Source organism: Scyliorhinus canicula, chromosome 10, assembly GCF_902713615.1.
Source record: "Scyliorhinus canicula chromosome 10, sScyCan1.1, whole genome shotgun sequence".
NCBI classification, from domain to species: Eukaryota; Metazoa; Chordata; class Chondrichthyes; order Carcharhiniformes; family Scyliorhinidae; genus Scyliorhinus; species Scyliorhinus canicula.
In genome coordinates this window covers 38,245,972-38,264,364 of record NC_052155.1, presented here as the reverse complement: position 1 = coordinate 38,264,364, position 18,393 = coordinate 38,245,972, and the positions used below count along the sequence as shown (strand labels likewise).

General features: G+C 43.6%; 1 long non-coding RNA gene across 1 annotated transcript in view; it reads right to left on the bottom strand.

The window, feature by feature from the left end:
• Positions 1 to 286: 286 nt before the first annotated feature.
• LOC119972955 overlaps positions 287 to 18,393 on the bottom strand; it is a 56,577-nt gene continuing 38,470 nt past the window's right edge. Inside the window, exon 3 of the long non-coding RNA XR_005462193.1 lies at positions 287 to 388. This is a non-coding gene — a long non-coding RNA (uncharacterized LOC119972955). The remainder of the gene's footprint in view (positions 389 to 18,393) is intronic.

Below are 18,393 nucleotides of genomic sequence, written 5' to 3'. Positions count from 1 at the left end.
AATGTGAATTTGAGAACAGGCATGAGCTTGTTGAATGGCAGAGCAAGCACGAAGGGTTGAGTGGCTTATTCCTGCTCTGAATTTATATGTTCATATGTTTGTCCGTGTGTGGTGCAAAGGCAGCTAGTTAAAGTTGGAGGATTGATCAGCTGTGATCTAATAAAGCAACGAAGCAAGTTGGAGGGATGAACATTCTTAATGTTCCTATGATAACTGCCAAAACATAATATGGTCTCCTCAGCCGGCAAGGATGAGTTTACTGATATTGGAACCAGGGCAAAACTCACCACTTGCTATTGACAGAAATAGCCTGCTATGCCCACATGTCTTATCTTCACACCATATTGGACGATTCCCATCGAGAAGCTCATTAGTCTCAGTCATGACACTAGAACATAAAAATATAAGCAATTAGCACCGAGATTTATGAAAACCTAATGTAATTTCCTTATACAATGCAGCACGCAGATGCTTATTTACATGATATATTTTGAATGTAGTATCGGTTCAGTGTAAACATTGTAAAACAATGTATGAGCTTTTTATCAGATCATTCCAGTCTCATTTCAATACTATAATCATTCTCTCAGCTCCTTCGGGGACAAGCTTACTCGATCCTTGGCGTGGCCCATTGGGATGGAAAACACACATAATAGGTGCAGAGACGGAATGCTATGGGTTACAAATGCTTTTCCTGTGAAATAACACCCCCAAAACGGGTGTTTTCTGACTCCGTTGTCTTACTGGGTCAGCAAAGAAAAAATGCTTAACAAGCTTGCAATATACTGAGTAGATTTACTATTGATCTGGGTGCATACTCCTCAGTGACATTTTAAATAATATGCATTGGGCAGCACGGTGGCACAGTGGTTAACACTGCTGCCTCTCGGCGCCAAGAACCCACGTTTGATCCCGGCCCCGAGTCACTGTCTGTGTGGAGTTTGCACATTCTCCCCGTATCTGTGTGGGTCTCACCCGCACAACCCAAAGATGTGCAGGGTAGGCGAATTGGCCACGCTAAATTGCCCCTGGATTGGAAAAAAGAATTGGATACTCTAAATTTATTTTAAAAATAAATAAATAATATGCATCATCCGGATCTGGTGCCAGATTTTCAACTCCCAATAGAAGTGCGAATTAGGTTATGAAAAGCTGACTTAATTTTTTGTTGTTGAAGAAACAATTTTCCATTGCCTTCCTGACACCGTGTGGTCTTTCAGTGGGGTAGGGAATGCCTCAGGTGGAAAGCGTAAGCAAACCTCGTCTAAGGTTGGAGTCCCTATTGTCAGGATCGCAGGAAAACTGTATTTCACCCCCCCCCCCCCCCCCCAGCACACTATTTCCACACTATTTGTTGGTGGGGGTTTCAGAAGCTCTAAAGCTGCACGTCTTTAGAGAGTTTGTGACAATTTGGGGAAGCCAGCTGAGGTGTCTGGAACATTTCGAATGATGAGTGAAAAATATTTCCACAGCATCAAATGTCGCTATTAGATGCAAATGTTTCCTCTTCAATTATTTATACAATTCCCTTTGTATCTGCTTCGACCCTCTCAGACAATACATTCCAGGTCACAATAACTGGCTCTGTAAAGCTGTTTTTATCTCACGTCATCTCTGATCCCTTTGCAAATACATTAAATCTGTTTCCTTCTGTCAGCATCTCCTTATTTACTCTTCGAAATTTTGAACACTTCTAACTTCTAACTTTTCTGCTCGAAGGGTAACAATTTTCCGTTCTTTGGTCTCACACATTATTGAAGTCTTGCATTCATGGCATCATTCCCATAAATCGCCTCTATACTCTGTTGAAGGTCTTCTGTTTAAACGGAAGCACTGTAGCACTGGTTAACACTGTTGCCTCACAGCGGCAGGGATCCAGGTTCAATTCCCAGCTTGGGTTACTGCCTGTGCAGAGTCTGCACATTCTCCCCGTGTCTGCGTGGGTTTCCTCCAGGCGCTCTGGTTTCCTCCCACAAGTCCCGAAAGACATGCTTGTAAGGTGAATTTAAGCTTGTAAGGTGTAAGGTGAGGGGCTGGTTTAGCTCACTCAGCTAAATCGCTGGCTTTTAAAGCAGACCAAGCAGGCCAGCAGCACGGTTCGATTCCCGTATCAGCCTCCCCGGACAGGCACCGGAATGTGGCGACTAGGGGCTTTTCACAGTAACTTAATTGAAGCCTACTCGTGACAATAAAGCGATTTTCATTTTCATTTCATTTTCAATTGATCATTCTGACTTCTCCCTCAAGTCTACCCGAGCAGGTGCCAGAATGTGGCGACGAGGGGAATATCAAAGTAACGTCATTGCAATATTAATAATGTAAGCCTACTTGTGACACAAATAAAGATTTTTATTATTATTATTCAGATTTGACCAGAATACTCCATCTGAGGTCTGCCCAGTATTTTATAATGTTTACCATAACTTCCATGCACTCTATGCTTCCAGTTCAAAGGTTGAGGATCTCTCCCGATTGCTTTCTAACAGCCTTCTCAACTTGTACTATCAACTTCAAATATTTTAATACTCCCAGGCCTTTTTGTTTCTGAATCCACATTAAAAATATACATTTTAAATGCCTCTCCTTATTCTTTCTACCAAAACACTTCACACTTCTCAAAATTAAATTTTATCTCCCACCTGTTGTTGCTCGTTCTGGTGAGTGTGTTTTACACTCAATTGGCTCTGTTTTATTCCTTAGCTCTAGAGTCGCCAGGTATCTTTATGATACCGCCACGAGGTTCAAGTTCAAGTTCAGATCAATGACTCAATACACCAGTTAGTAAGGTTCAATCAAACACATTTATTATTACACAGTAAATCGATACTCATGCAACTAATACTAATGGACTAAACTATTCCTACCACTATAAGCCAATACTTATCTTCGATAAGGGAACCCACTGGATCAGGGAACAATGGCCTCTTGTTCTGTCCTGAGACTGCAGGCTTCCCAATTGGTACGGGCTAAGGGGTCAGGAGTGTCTACTCTCGTAGCGAGCGTTGGTTGGACACTTACTTGTTGGTGTAGCTGTTGGCCAGACCTCTCCTTCTCACGTTCAAGTTCTTAGAGAGCTGCTGCAAAGGTGTTCTGCTGGGAGGTCTGGCTAAGAGAGCGAGCTGGACTTGGGATCTGTCCTTTATAGGTCCCAGGGGCTTTGCGCCCATCTGGGCGGTCCCTATACCTGCTTGCAATCGATTGGACCTCATACCAATCGATTGGTTTGAATTCACCAATACTGGGGCTGTTTCCCGATCGCTGGGCGGTTCTTCGGCTGTTTGTAACTTATTGTCCGGGACTCCTGCTGGCGCCGAAGAGTCTGGCTTGACCTTTGTTATTCTCGATTGTGTCCATTGTGCCCGGGAATCACCGGGAATCGCTCAATTAATATGCAAAACTGTTAGTTTCAGTGCTGTCTGGTTTCTTTGCAGACCGAATACACAGGGAGATTCTGCAGCCTGCCTGTTTTCCTTACATTGTCCTGTTTTCCCTGCATGCATTTCAATTCTCCATTTTGTGTCGGGCAGTGGCCAACTTCGGTGGCTACACTGTCTTCCCATTTCACAGATCTCTTCTCTCCTGGAGTTTATTATTACTATCCTCATTTTTGTGTTTTATATTATCTTCATACTTTGAAACTATGCTCTAATTACCCAAGTCAAGGTCATTAATATATACTTAAATGGAACTGAGGCCCTAATACAGATCCATACACAATACAACTGAAAGCCAATTATTCACCATTGTCCCTTAACCAAATTTGTATCAATGGGTTTAAATTATGTTAACAAGTATATTGTGTGGTACTTTATCAAGTGCCTTTGAAAAGTCCATACCGATCTGTCATTTCAAAGAACTCCATCAATCGAGTCAAACCTAATTTTTCTCGAACATTTCATTTATCAACCCATATATTATCAGTGCCAATTAATTTGACCTGGATTAATACAGCCACCAAAGCGAGGTTGGCAGGCCTGTGGTTTATGATTTTGTCCCTCCTCCATTTCTTTGTAAATAGGGGTATGACATTTGCAGCCCTCCAGCCCTCTGGCACCGCTTGGATATCTGAGCAGAATTGAATGATGATGGCCAGATTCTATGAATTTTTCAGGCCATCTTCACTCAGCAATCTGGGGTGCATCCCGTCTGAAGCAGATGATTTTTCTACTATGAGCCCACCCAACATTTTACGGACTTCTTTATCTATTTTTATCCCAACCAATTCCTCTGAAAACTCTTGCTCTCCTGTAACATTGGCAGCATCTTCATCTTTAGCGGAGACTGATTTAGTACCTCAGCCATTCCATTTGCCTCCACATGAAGGCTTCCTTTTTGGTCTTGAGTTAGTCTCATCCTTTCCTTATTGACTCTTTTACTATTTATATGTTTCTAAAAAGATTTTAGGGCTCAGTTTTGTGTTACCCACTGATTTATTTTCATCCCCCTTCTTTGCTTCTCTTATTTTTTCTTTTTTAACTTCTTCGGTACTTTCTGTATTTCACTTTCTTCTCTATTATATGATGAGCGCAACATTTATCAAAAGCATTCTGTTTTGGTTCATTTTAATCCTTATATCTTCAGTCATTCAACAAACATTGGTTTTGGCTATCTTTCTTTTTCCCCTTGTGCGAACATGTCTGTGAGTTCTCTCCAATTTGAACAGCCCCTATTGTTAATTTACTGTTGTATCTGCCCATTTTTATTCCACCCTACCTGGGACACATTCTTTCTCAAATTGGTAAAATTTCTGGCAACTTCTTCAGTTGAGTATTTTTTGATCTTTGTTATTTCTTCTTCCATAATTACTTCAAACATATCGTGATCATTGTTTTCCATACCCTACTTGCTCCACTTCATTCCCCAAACTGGATCCAGCATTGCAACTCGTTGGAACTCAATGTTGAGGCAAATTTAAGGGAAAGCTAACTAAGTGTAGATGGGAGAAAGGAATAGAAGGGTATATTGATGAGGTTAGATGACGAGGAAGTTCATGAGCATAAACACTGGACTAAGCCTGTTGAGCCAAATGGTCTGTTTCTCTGTTGTGAATATGTCATAATACAGTTAAATCTCAATGATTCCAACTCGAATGACACAAAGTTATGCTTGTGTCAAAATTTCAATCATTCCTACCAACAGAATTAGAAAAGCCACAGAACAATGCCTGTAATTAGCCAAACTTCTTCAGTTGTTGATTCAATTTAGCTGAACCTTTTGTTTGGCTCTGCCAAGAAAAATAATGGCAAAACCCTTGGCAAAAAACGTGCTTCCTCGGTGGAAGCAAACCAGCCTCTTCTGACAGCAGTCAAGTGACCACACCGACCAATTGAGGAGTGTGGTTCGACCCAAGCATGTCTCAAATATGAAATGTTGGGAAAACCATCAATGGTAAGCACTGCTGCTAAGGACCCGGGTTCGATTCTGGCCTTGGGTGACTGTGTAATTTGCACGTTCTCCCCATGCCTGTGTCATGAGAATGTCGCTTTAAGAAATGGTTAGCTGCTCATGTTACTGCAGTGATGTCAGAGTGTGGGTGGAGCTGAGCTCTGGTTCTGCTTTTTAGTTTTGCTTTGAGAAAAAGCTTGGGGGTGTCTGTGTTTTTCAGTGAGCTGCAGTTGAAGGTAAAACAAAGAGCTGTCCTGTTGATTTCTGCCATCCAAAGGCTATCTCTGGAACATTTGGTGAATTCAGAATTATAAATGTTCTCAATAGTGAATGTGAACCTAATGTGCTCCTGTTTAAAGGTTTTTTTAAGTCTTTTGGATGTTAAAAGGACAGCTTAAAGGATTACTTAGTGTTGTAGTCTTTGGGGGTTATCGTTGAATTAATGATTGCTCAGATATTCACTGTTTTTTAAAAAAAGGTTAACTTGAGTTCAAAAAATAAACATTGTTTTGTTTTTAAAAATACTTGTCCATTTCTGCTGTACCATACCTGTAGAGTGAGCAGTGTGCTCCTCATACCACAATCTATTAAAAGTTGTTGGTTAGGTGAACTCCATGATACACTTTGGGGTTCTCTAAACCAGACCCATAACACCTGCATGGGTATCCTTCAGATGTTCCGGTTTCCTCCCACAGCCTAAAGATGTGCAGGTTAGGTGGATTGGCCATGCTAAATTGCCCCTTAATGTCCAAAGAAGTGCAGGTTAGGTGGATTCATAGAATCATAGAATTTACATTCGGCCCATCGAGTCTGCACCGGCTCTTTGAAAGGGCACCCTACCCAAGCCCACATCTCCACCCTATCCCCATAAAGCAGTAATCCCACCCAACACTAAGGGCAATTTTGAACACTAAGGGCAATTTAGCATGGCCAATCCACCTAACCTGCACATCTTTGGACTGTGGGAGGAAACCGGAGCACCCGGAGGAAACCCATGCACACATGGGGAGAACATGCAGACTCCGCACAGACAGTGAACCAAGCCGGGAATCGAACCTGAGATCCTGGAGCTGTGAAGCAATTGTGCTAACCACCATGCTACCGTGCTGCCCCATGAGCAAAGTGCATGGTTACAGGGATAGGGCGGGGGAGCAGGCCAAGTAGGAGAGCTCTTTCGGAGGGTCAGTGCAGACCTGATGGGCCAAATGGCTTCCTTCTGCACTGTAGCAATTTTATACATTCACATAGTGATTTCTCTCTGAAGTGACGTGCAAGCTGGGCACATTGGGCAAAACCTATGAAAAAGTTAAAGAAGTCGATTGGAGAGAAGGTGAAAAAAGTTGATTGAAGAAGTGGAAAACCATGGTGTGAGGCAGAAAGTGGACATTGTGAAAGAGTGGGAGATTCTGCCATCACATGGTGGCATGTGAGATTCATCCCTTTCACAGTGCCAGAAATCTGCTGAGCTGAAAAGCCGTGAATGTGTAGTTGAATCTGACAAACAAGAAGCATGTCAAACAGCTACAATCTCAGTAAACAAATGGAATAAAGATTTTTTACTCTTTTCACACCACTGCATTCGGGTGGTGTTTAATGCATTGCAGCAAGGGTTCAATATATCGTTTTTCCAATTGGCCATATTTGTAGGCATTCCGGGTTACAAAGAGATGCGTTCATCTGGCACATTGAGCCTCTGCGGCTACCACTAAGCTCTGCTTATCCTGAATTTCCAGACAGTCAGGGATTTAATTCATTGAGACTTTACTGTAGCTTGAAGAAAGGTGAAATTTAGGATTATCCTGAGGATACGTGGGGCAGCACGGTAGCACAAGTGGCTAGCACTGTGGCTTCACAGCACCAGGGTCCCAGGTTCAATTCCCCGCTGGGTCACTGTCTGTGCGGAGTCTGCACGCTCTCCCCGTGTCTGCGTGGGTTTCCTCCGGGTACTCCAGTTTCGCCCCACAGTCCAAAGACATGCAGGTTAGGTGGATTGGCCATGCTAAATTGCCCTTCATGTCCAAAAAGTTTGGGAGGGGTATTGCGTTACGGGAATAGGGTGGAAGTGAGGGTTTAAGTGGGTCGGTGCAGACTCGATGGGCTGAATGGCTTCCTTCTGCACTGCATGTTCTATGATACATTGATCATCTCTTCTTATGATGTAATGTGAATCTGAACAGAAAAATATAGTGATAGAAGGTAGGCAAAAACTGGTTAACAGGGGACCAATGATAACCACAGAAACACAAAACAATTACATGTGATGGAAAAAGGGACTACGTTCTAGGGATGTAACAAACATCAACTTTGGAATATCTCACTTGTGATACAACTTTAAAACACACTCCAGACAACTATTATTGTGTACATTTGTAATAAATATGGACAAATATCTAAATATGAGACTGGATGTTGTTTAATGTTTCTGGCAGTCAAAAGAATAAGTATTATTTTTCCTTCCAAGGCAACTATTTACCTCACTTACTGAATTGAGGCAGTTTCTGAGGTGGCTTAGATCAAGGTTTAAATGTGCGATAAATACAATAACACACGGAAAAGGATTTTGCAGCTTTTTGTGACAGAACGTGGCCTCAATCACATTCAAATGTGTTCGAAAAACAATATTCTTGGGAGATTACTTCAACCAGCTTCTAGATTATTACTTGGGCTTTTAACTGGGTGACCTGCTGCCCTTCTGGATCCTGGTCAGTGATTGATGAGATAGCCAGAGAATTAGGTCTGACAGATATATAGCGGTGACAACATCCAACAGATAAAGACAATTTGTCCTCAACATGATCTACACACATGGATTGACTATTTGTCAGTACCAACTGTCTTGTTAAATTTGGTAATAAATATGCTCATAGAGCGTAACACATTGTCAAATCATGCAAACGTCTCACATCTTTCATTAGGTGTACAGGCTAATAGGACATTTCAGTGGAGGTTAAAGGCATCCATTCTATAAGATAGATATATGTCCTGATGTCAATTGTGGCTGAACACTTCCAGGATTTCTGTGAGAGGCAGAATAACCCTTTTGTGTGTATAAGATTACAGGAATGCAAATGGGAGAGGGGAGAATTTCTCTAGAGCAGACGGCAAAATCATAAACCCATTCTTTGTCAATCATTTACAACTAGTATGCAGGCAGAACCGTTACCCCCCCCCCCCCCCCCCCCCCCCCCCATCCCCCTGTACTGCCAACACTGAATCCCCAAGATCTACACCTCATAAATTTAACCCAATGAGTTGAGGCAGAGTAGAATTTAAGGAGATTAGAATGGGGCACTCACAGTGCAACATATTAAAAGGCAAAAGGATTAGGTCATTGTTTATCGGGAGTTATCTTCAAATATCAGAACTGGAGCATGTAGATACCGGAGTACAATGAATATTAAGCAATCTCCTTGTCCTAATATCTAAACAGAATATAATTTTCATAAATATGACCGAATATGCACTACTGTGAATAAAATGGGTAATATGAGCATAATGACAAGGCTGGATAATTGCCAGGAGCACTAAAAAGCATGAATTAAAATGTCAGATTCTGACAATTACATACTAATGGAGAAATCCAAGACCTCAGTAAAATAAACACATTAGAGGTTTATAGAATTCTGCAACAACTGTTGTAAATCAGAGCCTCCCTCAGCAGTGTAACATCTGGACTCTTCGTTTTGCTACTTCATATCTCACTAACATATACTTCAGCTCCAGAAAGACTCAACCTCAATCATCCCTAAGACCAGGGATGTTCAGAATGCAATCTGTTATATACTGTGGTAAAAATCGTCAGCTATACATGGATTTGCAGCTGAATTTTCTAAAACCTGGGTTGATGTACTGCCTCCTGTGCTCCTGGATTTATACCAAGAGATGTATCAAATTCAGTGCAGCACTTTAAGACCACAGCCTTAATTACCCTTGTTCATAGCTTGACACAAACCCCCTTAATTGTATAAATTGTAGGCCAGTTCTCTTGCTGAGGACTAACAGCAAAAACTTTGCTTGAAATATATATATGTATATATGTATATATATATATATATATGTTTTCCAATCGGGCACCATTTCTGCCTCCTCTTATTACCCGTCACAGACAATGCCAAGAAAATTGTAACTATCACAAAATAGTTTACAATGGAGGAATGATGCTAATGATTGCCTCACTAGATATTTTACAAATCCAAAATCCTTGCACAAAATTTTGTGTGACGGAAGCACATTTGTCGTTTGAGAGTCATGTAGCTGCATTGAATAGAATGTCTGATTCCCAAGCCTCACAGTGATGCTTCACAGATGGTCTTCTTCCTTCCTATCCTTAGAAACCATGACTGGCAATCACAACTCTCTGTTTTCTCTCCTTCTCGGAGGAAAGAGCACAGGACTTGATGAGAGGCAGAGATGTGGATGCGGCAGGAGCGGAGAGTGTCCAATAGTGACAGGCACATTGTCAGCCATTGGTAATGCATGCTCATCTACTCCAGTGGGAAGGACATCTTGCTCTAGGCCTCAGATGTCATTGTTGGTCTGTCATGGCAGCCAGAGCTTCCTGAGGCAATGGTGCTTGGACATATCAAATTAGTTTATCATCTATCTGTAGACCCACCATGGGTGGACTCGGCTTCTTCAAGTTGGATCTCAATGTCCGTTGGACAGATTGAGGGAAAGGCAGCTGGAGCCGATTCGGGTGTTGCTGCTGCTGCAGCTGGAAATGGTGGCAGTGGTGAGGCCTCTGATCTTGCCTTTCAGCAAAGCTGAATAAGCTACTCCCATGTCATGATGAAGGCAGCGAAGTGCCACTGAATGTGAGCGAAGAGCTAGACAAGTGATGTGCCTTCCAAGAAGTTGAAAATCACCTGTCAAACAGTGAAAGCACTCTCGGAGAGAAGAAGCACTTTCAACAACAGCATCCCGATGGCCATGGCTGAAGCTCTTCTGAGTCACTGATCAAAGACTTTCCAGGCTGTCGCTTCACTGAAGGAGCTGTGCACTTACCTCCGTGATTATGGCAAAATACAGAAACAGCGCGGAAGCTGTGTGCTGTTGGGAAAGATGAAATTCATGGTTAAAAAGGCTTCAAACCATAATTGCATTCATGCTAGACCAGCTGGGGGATCCCTCCATGGGACTCAGAACCCACTTTGGGAAGGCTGGAAGATGACCGGATAAGGTCAGAAATCCTGACCCAATGTAGTTTTCCAGGACCGTACCAGTCCACACAGACTGAAACCTCTCTCCACCTAGATGGGAAAACTCTGTCCTCTATTATGCATGGTGATGAGGTGAAGTTTTAAGTGGAAGTGATAGTGAACACACAGAAAGATGGTCTCAGCATCTTCAAAAAGTAATCTCCACTGGAGTACACTCAAGAACTGGAAATTAAGTGGACTTTTTCAGTTTGACATGAGGAAATAAAGGCTAAGTATAGTAGCCCAGTGCCATCCTGAGATTCGGCAACTCGGAACAAACCAGAATCACCCTTTCTAGTCCGTCTAGGTCTGTATATGGCAACATCTTACAGACCCACGAATGCCACCATAGATGGACGAGGGCAGCAGAAACCTTAAAATGACACCACCTGGAAGTTCCCCTCTAAGTCTTTCACCGCCCTGACATGGAAATATATCATCGTTCCTTTACTTGCGCTGGGTCAAAAACCAGTAACTACCTACCCTAAGAGCACTTTGGGTGTACCTACACCTCAGGGACTGCAGCAGATCAAGAATTCAGCTCACTACCACCTTCTCAAAAGAAACTAGAGATGGGCAACAAATGTGGGTCTAGCTGGTGATGCCTCCATCCCAGAAATACATTTTTAAAAGTTTTGTAAGACTGGGAACTCACTAGTCCAGCTCCAGGAGAACCTATAACAAGGTCACATTAATTTCAATGCAGACAAACCCATTTTGTAGTGAGGAGTGACTCAGGGGAATTCTGGGAGAAGTCAGTTTGCTCACCAAAATTGAAAAATGCAATGAAATGAAAATCGCTTATTGTCACGAGTAGGCTTCAATGAAGTTACTGTGAAAAGCCCCTAGTCGCCACATTCCGGCGCCTGTCCGCGGAGGCTGGTACGGGAATCGAACCGTGCTGCTGGCCTGCTTGGTCTGCTTTAAAAGCCAGCGATTTAGCTCAGTGAGCTAAACCAGCCCCTATGAGAAAGGAATCGTGAAGGACCCAGTGTCAAAGAACAGTAAAGCCCCAAACAGTACATTGCTGTAGAGTTTCCCTCCTACCCTCCTCCTCAAACCAAAGAAAGAGAGAGAGAGGATGTTAGATCATTGCTTGTGGCTTAGAAACAGCAGAGCCTCAGCAGTGTGCATCAGTGAAGATGGCTGGGATTCTGTGAAAGTTTGTTATATGTATGGTATGCAAGTTATGAGAGGTTTTGGATCCACAAGACATCCAGGACAGTCATAGCTGCGTGAAGTGCCAGAGTGCAGCAGTCTTCGAACGATATGTGGCTGATTTGCTGCAGAAACTCTCTTTACTGCGCATTATGGAAGACAGAGAGGACTCTGGGACAGTCTTACCAGAGGGTAGTCACTCCACAGCGTGAGAGGCAGGCAAGGAGGAGTGTATGGATGGCCAGAAGAGTGGGTGACCATTTGCCAAAAGAGAAATGGACAGGAGGTCAGGAAACCCAGGACGCCTTTGAGCTGTCTAACAGGTATGAAATTTTAGATGCCCAGGAAGTGAGTAACGCAACTGAGTCAGGCGTAGATGACTTGAGGAAAAACCATAGTGCCCTGAGGCTACTCTGGGAAAAGAGAGCGATGTTGGTAGGCAGATTAGAAAGGTGGTAGTAGTGGGTGACTTAGTACGAGGGATAGACAGTCTAGTTTGCAGCTGAGATCGAGAGTCCCGTATGGTCTGTTGCCTCCCAGGTGCAAGGGTTCAGGACATAACAGATGGGTTGGACAAACCTCTGGAAGGGGAGGGTGAACAACCAGAGGTTGTTCAGCAGGGGGATGGGAACCTAAATTGTAGTCCCAGTGTACAGGATGTTGAGAGTAGTGAGGTCAGGGATAGGGTTAAGAGTTCGAAAGAGGGCACCGGCAAGCAGGACGCTGGTTTGAAGTGTGTCTACTTCAACGCCAGGAGCATCCGGAATAAGGTGGGTGAGCTTGCAGCATGGGTTGGTACCTGGGATCTCGATGTTGTGGCGATTTCGGAGACATGGGTAGAGCAGGGACAGGAATGGTTGTTGCAGGTTCCAGGATTTAGATGTTTCTGTAAGAACAGAGAAGATGGTAAAAGAGGGGGGGGTGTGGCATTGTTAATCAAGGAAAGTATTACGGCGGTAGAAAGGACGCTTGAGGACTCGTCTACTGAGGCAGTATGGGCCGAGGTTAGGAACAGTAGAGGAGAGGTCACCCTGTTGGGAGTTGTCTATAGACCTCCGAATAGTCCCAGAGATGTAGAGGAAAGGATTGGAAAGATGATTCTTGACAGGAGCGAGAGTAACAGGGTAGTTGTTATGGGGGACTTTAACTTTCCAAATATTGACTGGAAATACTATAGTTCGAGTACTATAGATGGGTCAGTTTTTGTGCAGTGTGTGCAGGAGGGTTTTCTGACACAGTATGTAGACAGGCCAACAAGGGGCGAGGCCACATTGGATTTGGTACTGGGTAATGAACCCGGCCAGGTGTTAGATTTAGATGTAGGTGAGCACTTTGGTGATAGTGATCACAACTCGGTTATGTTTACTTTAGCAATGGGCAGGGATAGGTATATACCGCAAGGCAAGAATTATAACTGGGGGAAAGGCAATTATGATGCTATTCGGCAAGATTTAGGATGTATAGGATGGGGAAGGAAACTGCAGGGGATGGGTACAATCGAAATGTGGAGCTTTTTCAAGGAACAGCTACTGCGTGTCCTTGATAAGTATGTACCTGTCAGGCAGGGAGGAAGTTGTCGAGCAAGGGAACCGTGGTTTACTAAGGAAGTTGAAGCACTTGTCAAGAGGAAGAAGAAGGCTTATGTTAGGATGAGACATGAAGGCTCAGTTAGGGCACTTGAGAGTTACAAGTTAGCCAGGAAGGACCTAAAGGGAGAGTTAAGAAGAGCGAGGAGAGGACACGAAAAGTCGTTGGCGGATAGGATCAAGGAAAACCCTAAGGCTTTCTATAGGTATATCAGGAACAAAAGAATGACTCGAGTAAGATTAGGGCCAATCAAGGATAGTAGTGGAAAGTTGTGTGTGGAATCAGAGGAGATAGGGGAAGCATTAAATGGATATTTTTCGTCAGTGTTTACACTGGAGAAAGACAATGTTGTCGAGGAGAACACTCAGGTTCAGTCGACCAGGCTAGATGGAATTGAGGTTCAAAAGGAGGAGGTGTTAGCAATTTTAGAAAATGTCAAAATAGATAAGTCCCCTGGGCCAGATGGGATTTATCCTAGGATTCTCTGGGAAGCCAGGGAGGAGATTGCAGAGCCTTTGTCCTTGATCTTTATGTCGTCTTTGTCGACAGGAATAGTGCCGGAAGACTGGAGGATAGCAAATGTTGTCCCCTTGTTCAAGAAGGGGAGTAGAGACAACCCTGGTAATTATAGACCTGTGAGCCTTACTTCGGTTGTGGGTAAAATGTTGGAAAAGGTTATAAGAGATAGGGTTTATAATCATCTTGAAAAGAACAAGTTGATTAGCGATACTCAACACGGTTTTGTGAAGGGTAGGTCATGTCTCACAAACCTTATTGAGTTTTTTGAGAAGGTGACCAAACAGGTGGATCAGGGTAAAGCTGTTGATGTGGTGTATATGGATTTCAGTAAGGCGTTTGATAAGGTTCCCCACGGTAGGCTATTGCAGAAAATAAGGAAGTATGGAATTGAAGGTGATTTAGCGGTTTGGATCAGTAATTGGCTAGCTGAAAGAAGACAGAGGGTGGTGGTTGATGGCAAATGTTCATCCTGGAGTTCAGTTACTAGTGGTGTACCGCAAGGATCTGTTTTGGGGCCACTGCTGTTTGTCATTTTTATAAATGACCTGGAAGAGGGTGTAGAAGGATGGGTTAGTAAATTTGCAGATGACACGAAGGTCGGTGGAGTTGTGGATAGTGCTGAAGGATGTTATAGGATACAGAGGGACATAGATAAGCTGCAGAGCTGGGTTGAGAGGTGGCAGATGGAGTTTAATGCGGAAAAGTGTGAGGTGGTTCACTTTGGAAGGAGTAACAGGAATGCAGAGTACTGGGCTAATGGCAAGATTCTTGGTAGTGTAGATGAACAGAGAGATCTCGGCATCCAGGTACATAAATCCCTGAAAGTTGCCACCCAGGTTAATAGGGCTGTTAAGAAGGCATATGGTGTGCTAGCCTTTATAAGCAGGGGGATTGAGTTTCGGAACCACAAGGTCATGCTGCAGCTGTACATAACTCTGGTGCGGCCACACCTGGAGTACTGCGTGCAGTTCTGGTCACCACATTATAGGAAGGATGTGGAAGCTTTGGAAAGGGTTCAGAGGAGATTTACTAGGATGTTGCCTGGTATGGAGGGAAGGTCTTACGAGGAAAGGCTCAGGGAATTGAGGTTGTTTTCGGTAGAGAGGAGAAGGCTGAGAGGTGACTTAATAGAGACATATAAGATAGTCAGAGGGTTAGATAGGGTGGACAGTGAGAGTCTTTTTCCTCGGATGGTGATGACCAACACGAGGGGACATAGCTTTAAATTGAGGGGTGAGAGATATAGGACAGATGTCAGAGGCAGTTTCTTTACTCAGAGAGTAGTAGGGGTGTGGAACGCCCTGCCTGCAATAGTAGTAGACTCGCCAACTTTAAGGGCATTTAAGTGGTCACTGGATAGACATATGGATGAAAATGGAATAGTGTAGGTCAGATAGGCTTCAGATGGTTTCACAGGTCGGCGCAACATCGAGGGCCGAAGGGCCCGTACTGCGCTGTAGTGTTCTATGTTCTATGTTCTATGTTGTGGTTCATGTGGGAATCAACAACACGGGTAGGGACAGTTTTGAGGTCTTGCAGGACCTGTTTCAGGAATTAGGGAGTAGGTTGAAATGTAGGACCTCCAGGGCAGTAGTCTCAGAAATACTACCTGTGCCATGAGTTTTTTCATTTAGGCAAAGGCTGATCAGGGAGTTGAATGTGTGGCTTTGGGGATGGCGCAGAAGGGAGGGGTTTAAATTTTTGGGACATTGGGATCACTTTTGGGAAATGAGAAAGCTGCTTACATACCACGAGAAATAAATACGGGGTATCCAAAGCTAGAGTACACTGGATGTCTAAGGAAATTGATGATAAGATAAAGAAAAAAAGAAGCATATGATGCATGTCGGAATAATAATAGCAATAGAAATCAGTAGGAGTATCTCAAATGCAGGAGAAAGGTTAAGTCTGGAATATGAAGGGCAAAGAGGAATCATGAGGAATCATAGAATCATGGAATCATAGAATTTACAGTGCAGAAGGAGGCCATTCAGCCCATCGAGTCTGCACCAGCCCTTTGTAAGAGCACCCCATCTAAGCCTACACCTTCACCCTATCCACATAGCCCACCTAACCTTTTTTGGACACTTAGGGCAATTTAGCATGGGCAATCCACCTAACCTGCACATCTTTAGGCTGTGGGAGGAGATCGGAGCACCGAAGGAAACCCACGCAGATACGGGGAGAACGTGCAGTCTCCGCACAGACAGTGACCCAAGCCGGGAATCGAACCTGGGGCCCTGGAGCTGTGAAGCATCTGTGCTAACCACTGTGTTTCCATGCCGTGAAAGAATGGCAGGCTGTGCTAAAACAAATAGCAAAAGCAGGGTCTGGTTTAGCACAGTGGGCTAAACAACTGGCTTGTAATGCAGAACTAGGCCAGCAGCGGAGGATCAATTCCCGTACCTGCCTCCCCGAACAGGCGTTGGAATGTGGCGACTGGGGGCTTTTCACAGTAACTTCATTGAAGCCTACTTGTGACAATAAGTGATTGTTATTATTAAAATGTTCTTCAGACATATTAATAGTAAATGATTAGTGAAGGATAGAGTGGGGCCTATAAGGGACAAGAAGGGTAAACTGCTCACTGAAGCAGATAGCATGGTCGAGGCACTAAATGAATACTTTACTTCTGTCTTTACCAACTGAAAAGATGGTGACAATGGCCCAGTTAAAAATGTGAGCGCTGAGCAACTGAGCAATATAGTGATAGATAAAGAAAAGGTACTAAAAAGGCTGTCAGCACTCCAGGTAGCGAAGTCGCCAGGCCCGGATGGGATGCATCCTAGATTGCTGAGAAAGATAAGGGAGTATTTTGTGGAGCCATTGACAGAAATTTTCCAGTCCTCTCTGAACACAGGATTAGTCCTTGGGGACTGGAAGATTGCAAATGTGATGTTGTTGTTTGAGAGAGGAGCAAAGGATAACCCAGGAAACTACAGACCTGTCAGCTTGACATCAATAGTGGGAGAAATGATGGAGACCATAACACAGGATGAAATAAATATAGTGATGGAAGGAGTCATGAACACTGCTGTCAAATGGCACTTACTCAGCAATAACCTGCTCATGGACGCTCAGTTTGGGATCCACCAGGGTCACTCTGCTCCTGACTTTATTACAGCCTTGGTTCAGACATGGGCAAAAGAGCTGAATGCCAAAGATCAGATGAGAGTGACTGCCCTTGATATCAGAGCCTGTCCACCATCTACAAGGTACAAGTTAGGAGTGTAATGGAATGCTCTCCACTTGCCTGGATAAGTGCAGCTCCAACAACACTCGAGAAGCTCGACACCATACAGGACAAAGCAGCCCGCTTGATTTCTCCCCCTTCCAGAAGCATTCAAACCCTCCACCACCAACGAACAGTTGAAGTAGTGTGTACCATCTACAAGATGCACTGCAGTAACTACCAAGGTTCCTTCGACAGCACCTTAAAAAAACCACGACCACTACCATCTAGAAGCACAAGGGCAGCAGGTACCTGGGATCCACACCACCTAGAGGTCCCCCTCCAAGTCACTCACCACTCTGACTTGGAAATATATTGCTGTTCCTTCATTGTTGCTGGGGCAACATCCTGGAATTCCTTCCCGAACAGAACAGTTGATCTACTTACACCTTAAGGATGGCAACACACCATCACCTTCTGAAGGGCAACTCAGGATGGGCAATAAATTCTGGCCCAACCACTAATACCTAGATCTCGTAAATGAATTTTTAAAAAATACACTTTGAGAAAAATAAGTTAATACTGGACAGTCAACATGGCTTTGTCAAGGACAGGTTGCAAATTTAATTGTGTTATTTGATGAGGTGAAACAGGCAGTGGATGAGGGTAGTGTTGTGGATGTTCTATATTTAGACTTTCAGAAAGCATTTGATACGGTGCCAAATGGCAGATTGATTAGCAAATTAAAAATGTTTGGGATTGATGGGTCCTTGGCAGCATTGATTAGAAGTTGACGAAGAGATAGGAAACGGGGCATTTCTCAGACTGAAGACGAGTTTAAAGTGGTGATCCCCAGGGCTCATTGTTGGGACTCTTGCTTTTACTCATTTATATAAATGATTTAGAGGTGGGTGTTGAGGGAAAAGTCTCAAAATTTGCAGATGATACTAAGCTAGAGAGAATAGTGAATTGTGAGGATGATGCTAAGCGACTTCAGAAAGACATTAACAGGTTTGTCAAATGAATTTCAATCTTTTGAAATGTGAGGAAATACATTTTGGGAGAAGAAACATGGGGAGACAAAATAGGCTCAATGGTATAACTTTGAGGGGTGTACAGGAACAGAGTGTTCAGTTCTGGATGCCTTGTTTAAAGAAGGATGATAAAGCCCTGGAGAAAGTGCAAAGGAGATTTGCTGGAATGATACCGGGGCTGGATACAAGAAAAGATGGGAGAAATTGGACTTGCTCTCCTTGGAGCAGAGGAGATTACGAGGTAACCTTGTTGAGGTGTTCAAAGTTATTACCAATTTTGACAGGATAGCGAAGGATATTCAGTTTCCACTAGTTGGTAAGTCAGTGACGAGGGACCACT